Source organism: Temnothorax americanus, unplaced genomic scaffold (assembly GCF_048541705.1).
Source record: "Temnothorax americanus isolate GAGA-0224 unplaced genomic scaffold, ASM4854170v1 Scaffold26, whole genome shotgun sequence".
Classification (NCBI taxonomy): Eukaryota; Metazoa; Arthropoda; class Insecta; order Hymenoptera; family Formicidae; genus Temnothorax; species Temnothorax americanus.
In genome coordinates this window covers 75,021-82,837 of record NW_027509401.1, presented here as the reverse complement: position 1 = coordinate 82,837, position 7,817 = coordinate 75,021, and the positions used below count along the sequence as shown (strand labels likewise).

General features: G+C 28.6%; 1 long non-coding RNA gene across 1 annotated transcript; it reads right to left on the bottom strand.

Moving 5' to 3' along the window:
• Positions 1–4,514: 4,514 nt before the first annotated feature.
• On the bottom strand, positions 4,515–7,410 carry LOC143899244 (uncharacterized). The gene is made up of 3 exons (XR_013257436.1): positions 6,010–7,410; positions 5,506–5,643; positions 4,515–5,314 (listed from the first exon to the last, which is right to left on the bottom strand). It is a non-coding gene; the product is annotated as an uncharacterized LOC143899244 (long non-coding RNA).
• Positions 7,411–7,817: the final 407 nt, after the last annotated feature.

Sequence of the window (7,817 nt, the reverse complement as noted above, 5' to 3'; positions counted from 1 at the left end):
TATACAGGCAACTGAGGCAAGTGAGGCAATCATCGAAACATCAAATATTAATAACAACAACGAAAATATTGAAAATTACGATCCATCTACGTTGACAAAATCGAAACGGACATCCTCAAGGCAAAAAGTAAATGAAGTAAAAGATTCTACGCGTATTTTAGCCGATGTTGCAGAAAAGACATATACTATGAAAAAGAAATTCTGCGACGATCTTATACTATATAAGAAAAGAACGGCCGAAGCTCAGGAGCGCATGGCAAGAGCTGCGAAGAAATGTGCAAAAAATAATTGCAACACAATGTGATTATACTCGTATGTTATTATAATCTTCAGTATATGTATGTGTGTGACGGTAATTCGTAATTTTATATTTTATGTTTATTCGTAATTTTATATGTAATGTGTGCGACATACTACTAATTTCATTTTTATTTACGTAATTAATTTTAATTCACAAAATTATGTTACTAACAATTATGGCACTAGTCGGTATTTTTATTTGTCAACACATTCTTATTGTGATATTTGCATACTACAGAAATGTATTAAGAAAATTTACTAATATATTTACCAAAAACTAGAAATACTTAGGTGTTAAATAAATACCAAAATAAAAAAGTTTATGTTGTAATGTGTATATATATATATATATATATATATATATATATATATTGTTGCGCTCGACCGCGCGTTCGCCGCACAATCACTCACTTTCACACTCGCGGCGCGTGTCACGACACTCTCGCACAAATAAGATGACTCGTTTAGAAAATCAGTAGCTCTTTATTACGACTCTCGGTATAATAGAGGAGCTCGGGACGACACGTCCGAACGAGACGCGTCCCAGAGTAAATCTGAACATCAGGTATAACAGGATAATCAATCGTTAATTGAGCATCACGCAATCAATATTAGTAAACAAGCATCCGTCACTAAGGACGGTTCGCGACGCGACATCAAATGACGGGCGACTCGCATATACGCGCGACACGAGGATAGCACGGGCGTAACACTATATATAAGAGAGAGTTACTTTTACTTAGATTATACTCAAAACATACATACACTCAGTGATACAAACGAATTTTTAATAATATATAAATTAAAGTTAATTAATAATAAATAAACGATTGTTAAGAAATGAATTTTCTGTCTTTTATTTTATATATTTATCTAATAATTACAAAGAGTATATATTGTGTGTAATTCAAGTAAAATAGTTTCTAACTATTTGATTTTGGACTAATCGGCCCGGTGCTAAATCCGGATTGACCCTACGCGCATTTCTTATTTCTGGAATAATATCGCAGTCATCAACATACATTCCAAAATCTAATAGATCATCCCCTTCTTCTGGTAGCGGATCTGGTACATTATGTGCTATGCACATATTATGGAGAACAACACAGGTGTTGATTATTTTAGAAGCTATAACTGGAGAATAGTGTAATACTCGATGCTTTAGGCAACAACGAAATCTCATTTTTAAAAGGCCATTACACCTTTCAATCAACGAACGGCACGACATTTGTCGTTCATTATATCGAGCTTCTGGGGTCATCGGCTGTGCGTTAGCAATAGGCGTTAGCAGCCATGGTCGTAAAGGGTATCCTGAATCACCTGCAAATTAAAGCAATTATTATATGAGAGTTTAAAGCATACATATAAAAACATGTATAAACAAAATACAAAATTGCATAAATAAATTGTACATACCGAGCAAACAGAAAGTATTTCTCCCATATCTTGCATATATTTGTTCTGCTAGTTGCCTAGCATTTGAATTATTCCAGATATATACATCATGTGAGCTTCCCGGAAATCGTGCATTTACATTTATGATTCTTAATCGAAAATCACATATCTAAAAAGGAAAATAGAGTTATATATATATATATATATATATATATATATATATATATATATATATATGTCAAAGGGCTTGTTCCGGGACACTTTCCGATAATTATTGGCATATTCTGAGACATTTGTGTGCTTCCAGGTCTGACCTGGAAAAATTCTATGTCAAATGGCAGGTTTCGGGACAGTCCTGGAAAACTAATGTACGTACATATGAGAATTGTACATACAAATGTATATACAAAAGAATAGAATGTATACAAATGTTATTCAATAATGCCAGTCGAATTATAAACAATGCATTATTAAATTTCCAACGCTAGAATTGTTAATATAATATAAAAATGTTCATTATAGCCATATTTTTAAAATTTTGTTTTGTCCTGGAAACGATCATTAGGTCACAAGAATATATTTTCTGTTTTTTCTTAATAATTAACGCGCTACAAAAATATTTACGTCTGTAAACAATGTCGATTCATGTCTTTTCACAAAGATATAGTTCTTGAGATCAATGTTGACAAGAAATATAACGTAGAAAGACGTAATTCAAACATAACAGAAGTGCAAGTTTCTAGGCCAACGCCTGGATTGTTTCCTGAAAAATTAATCAGAACATCTAAATAGAACAATTAAATAGAAAATTAGAAAATACTTGGATCAAACGAAGAAGAAATGTACTCCGAGATTAAATGGTTGTTCAAGATTGATTCTTAATTTTCACATTGTTTATGAAAATTTGCTTAAGTCCTGGGAATAAACGTTAGGCTACAAAATTGTAATTCTATCATTTGTGATGATTTAACGCATTTATGGTACACAAAATATTTGTAAATGCGATTCGGTAATGTCACCATAAGTCTTTCCGTAAAGGTGTTATTTTTAATAATGGTGACAATAAAGATGTAAAAATACGTAATTCATAAATAATAAGAATGAAAGTCTCTACATCTGGAATGCTTTTTGGAAGATTAAACAGAATATACAAGTAATTTTCGTGACTTTTTACTAATATGTCGATAAATTTTCCAGAAAACAATTCAAGCATTGGCCTTAACGGTCGCATACCTTTATTATATAGAATTACGTTTTTATACATTGTCTTCATTATCAATATTATTAAGAATTACATACCTCGGCAAAAAAAAACGTAAGTTAATGGCGTTTTCAAATGTTGATATGCACGTAAAATGCGTGAAGTTGTTGAAAAATGTGTAAATATTACTTCATGATATAATGTTTGTTTCCAAGCCACAGACAAATTTTTGTAAATAATGTGAAATGAAACACATGAATGATTAATTGATTCTTTACTGTACGTTTTTTCGCTAAATTCCTTTTAAATAAATTTTCCGAAGCGAGTTATTCATTTCTGTGTTTCTTATAACCATATTTTTAAAATTTTGTTTTGTTCTGGAAACGATCATTAAGGTTGATCTACAATGTGCTCTTTGCTTTCTGTTTTTTGCTCTTAACCTCTTTGCGACTATCTCGTATTTTGCAATTCCGTCGCGTAACGTGATGTTTCTTGTCTCTTCTGAAGTTCGTCAATTTTTATCTTAGGCGACAGAGAACAAAAAACATCGCGTTACGCGACGCAATTGCGAAATACGGGATAGTCGCAAACAGGTTAAGAGCAAAAAACAGAAAGCAAAGAGCACATTGTAGATCAGGCTTTAGGTCACAAGAATATATTTTTTGTTTTTCTTTTCAATAATTAACGCGTTACATAAATATTTACGTCTGAAAACGATGTCGATTCACGTATTTTGTGAGTTTGTATTGCTTGATGGCGTTTCCAAATGTTGATATGTAAAATGCGTGAAATTGTTGAGAAATGTGTTATTTCGTGATATATAATGTTTGTTTCCAAGCCACAGACAAATTTTTGTAAATAATGTGATATTAAACACGTGAATGAATATTCTTTACTATACGTTTTTTTCCCTAAGTTTTGTTTAATTAAATTTTCCAAGATTATTCATTTGTGTATTTATTATCGCATTATTTATAAAAAATTTGCTTGTGTCCTGGAAATAATCATTAGGTTACAAGATCATGGAAAAAGGGATTAGTTACTACAACAAAAATGCATCTAAAATTTTTTGCATTGAGAGTTATAACTTAACAAGAAGTAAAGAAATCTTTTAAAATTGAATAATTATATTAGTTATCTCTCTTTTTGTTAACACAGCAACTAAATTTACTAATGTACTTCTTTCTGTGATAATATTTTCTCTTCTTTCAATTATCTATTGTATTTAACATACATACTAATGTTTGTAACCGCAATCAGGCAATATCTTACTCATATCTTTTTGCAAAAATATAATTTTAAACAATGTTGACAGAAAAATAAGATAGAAATACATAATGTACAATATAAATACATAATATATAATACAATAGGTATGTGAGCAACTTTTAAAACAACACCTTTCTTGTTTTCTAAAAAGTAAGAGTATCTAAATAAATTGTCGTATATTATTTGAAAGTATTATTACTTTTTTCCATAAAGTAATCGTAGCATAATAATTAGTTAATGTAAAATTTAGCGAAAAGGAACAAGTAAATAAAAGTTCATTATACGTTTCTATATTTTGTTTGATTTTATTATTATAATAGTATATAAAATACATAGCCTTGATTTTCATATACATGCTATTTAATTAATTAAAATTAAAAATATATTTTATTATTTGTGTATTATAAGAACTAAAATTATGATACATTTTCAAGCAAGAACAGAAATATTTTTATAAATGTTTTCTCAAAATATGTTAATAAAATAAATCAACTTTTTTCAATAATTAACAAAAAATATTTTTATAATAAAAATACTGTAATAAAAATATTTCTTTTACAGTTTCTAAATTAATATTCCACTTGTATCACTCTTTTTAATCAGTCTTACTCTTTATTGTTCAATTTTGTTTATCTGATTAACTAAGTAAAAAAATAGCATTTTATTATAGTATAGTATGTAGATTATAAAAACTAAAAAAATGTTTTTAAGCTTATACATAATTCTAAACTTATATATAATCTCTCAAGATCGATTATTAAAGTAAATAAACTTTAAAAAAAAAAGAAACATAAAAGGAAACATTTTTATAATATATCTAATTCTTCGATGCTCTATTATATATTTTCATACCAATATTTCACCGAATAATGATCTTGATGATAATGATACTTTAGTACCGCTGTATTGTTTAGCATTTTTTGCGTTTTACAGAAATTTGATTGTATATCCAAGTCTTTATTACTGCTGGCCGACGATGTTTTAAAATAGTGTTGCGCGTTTTTAATGAAATTTCTTTTAAAGGAGGTAATGTAATTTCTAAAGAAGGATTGTTAGTAAACTTGTTAATAATTTTTCCAAATAGAAAAAAACCTGTTTTTTGTTCTTCTTCCGTCCAACGTATTCTTCTGGTCTTTCCATAAGGAGGTGCTAAAAATAAATTATTATGTACAAATCGATAAATTATTATGTACAAATATTGTCGAAAATGGAAATAAGTGTACATATAAATTAAAAAATATATTGTCAGAAATTAAGATAAGTAATAATTTTAGTAAGAAAAGAACATTTACAATTTTTTAAATAATTTTATTTATCCTACAATATTGAAAGTGACTTACTGCACCGTTTCCTTTTTTCAGTACATTCTTTGCCTGAATTACTTTTTCTTTTTATAGTATGGTTATTTATATTCTTTTGTCTTAACAAAGTTTTCTCTGAATTTGTAACATGTGGCAATGTGGCACTTTCAGTTTCATCTTCGATTATATTATTAAGAATGAATTTTACATGAAAAAAAAATATATAATAAAGTTTTATTTTCTCATTTATGATATATAATAGATTAGGTTGCATCATATAAAATTGCTGTTTCTATTTATCAAAAATGCTATACTTAAAAAAATAAATATCATCGAAGTATGCAATATTAGCATCAATTGTGCATTCTATTTTTGAACAAATTTAGGATTTTTAGACTAAACGCAAATAAAAATCGAGTTATCAAAGATATTGAATATCAATAATCCCATATGGTGCAACTTAATATAATTGCCAAATATAGTATTTTAAAAGTTTACATTTCTCGTAATTACTCTAAAACTGTACATAAGTTATTAAAATACCTGTGCTTTGAATTTTATTAATACTATTCTCTGAAGTATTAATATCTCTTGTACTGTCAGATATTATCGAAGTGTTTGTAGTATCAATATTGTTTGTAGAATTTGTAGTGTTACATGCAGATATATCTTGAGTTTTCTCTAAAATTTGGGCCATATTTAAAATATCTAATTCCGGTACAGGTTGTCTGTAAATATTTTTATGTATATCCTTATGATGACCCATAAAATCGGCAACACGAGAAATTTCAGTATCTGGTAAATTTGCACATTTGGTAGCCATATCTTTACGTAAAATAGTTCCTCGTAAGCTTTTTTTGTTCTCAGCTCCACATGCATTAGAAAATTCACGCATCAATTTACTCGCCCTTAAATACATAAATCGATTTTTATCTGTACCAGGTAATCCGAATATATATGGATTTTTAGAGCTTACTCCTGCCAACTTTCGATATTTTAACACTACTTCTATAGTCTCCTTCATTTTTGTATTTAAAATGACTGGAACATTGCGATTTAATTTGCCACGAATAATGAAACGAATGTATTTTAGAGCAGATTTTTTTTCTTTTTCTGGTAACTTCTTGTATAATTCATCTTTTTCTGTAATGTTTATAGAATTTTTATAATCAACAATATAAGCTCTCTCTATTTCTCCTGCTCGGCGCCGATTAAAGACTTGAATTATTATTAATATTGTTTCAGCGAGTGACTTCCAAGTATGAAAGGTAAATTCATTTTTTATTTCTCGCATGCAAGATATTCTTTTTTCTTCTAAATAGTCAGTTAACTTTTTGATATCTGATGTTTTTGGGAGATTTACTATTTTTTTTCGATTGTTGTTGTTTTTCGTTTCTGCAACTGTTTTATTAACAGTACTACCATATTCAACTTCTAAAATCTTGAGAAAATTTTTGGCTAGTTTTTGTCTTTCATATTCATGTTGTTTAATAAATTCATTGATTAAGATCTTACATAATTTTTTTAAACATGTACCTAAAGTTGTAGCATTATATGGTATTTCATATGATTCTGTATCTTTATTATATTTAGCAACTATATTTACTGCTTCTATAGCGATATCATAATATTTTGGATCAAATAACATTTGTAATTCTTCTATTTTTGGTTCAATTGATCTCACTGCTTCTAAAAATCGTCCAACAAGTCGTAACTGTTGTCGTATGTGATCTCCTAAATGCTGTAATCTATGAATTTGACAAAGGTAATTTCCATATAGTATAATAAGTAAGTCATATTTTATTAAGTTGTAAATATTATCATGTCGCATTACTGGAAGAATATCTTTTCTTAATTTCATGCTTGCTCGATTATGAACAGATTGTGCAGCACTTCGTGCTAGTTTCAATATGTTTCGAACTGTATCTTTTTTCTTAGCGCAAATACGATAAATAATGGCCTTTACAATTGGAACATGGCAAAAAGTAAGAACCGCATTGTTTCTCGCTTTTAGTAGGTCTTCTTACAACAATCATAGAACCACTATTTACATCTGCTTGTGTGTTAAATTTGAAGTTACCCTTTTTTCTTATTTGACTTATCACTTCTCTCCGTTCCCTAGATTTTTTTGGAAGTGATAAGAACTTTTTTACTTCTTCTTCATTTTTGTGTTTCAACTCTAGATGCCGAGCAATTTTAGTTTGCATAGTATTGCAGTAAAAGCAAAAATTAGATTTTTGATCTCCTTTTGGCCCTCGAGACAATTCTACAGATAATTCATCATCTTTACAGGTTCTGTATTCTACTAATCCATTGTTTTCATTTGCACTTTCTGAACAATTCTGCGATAT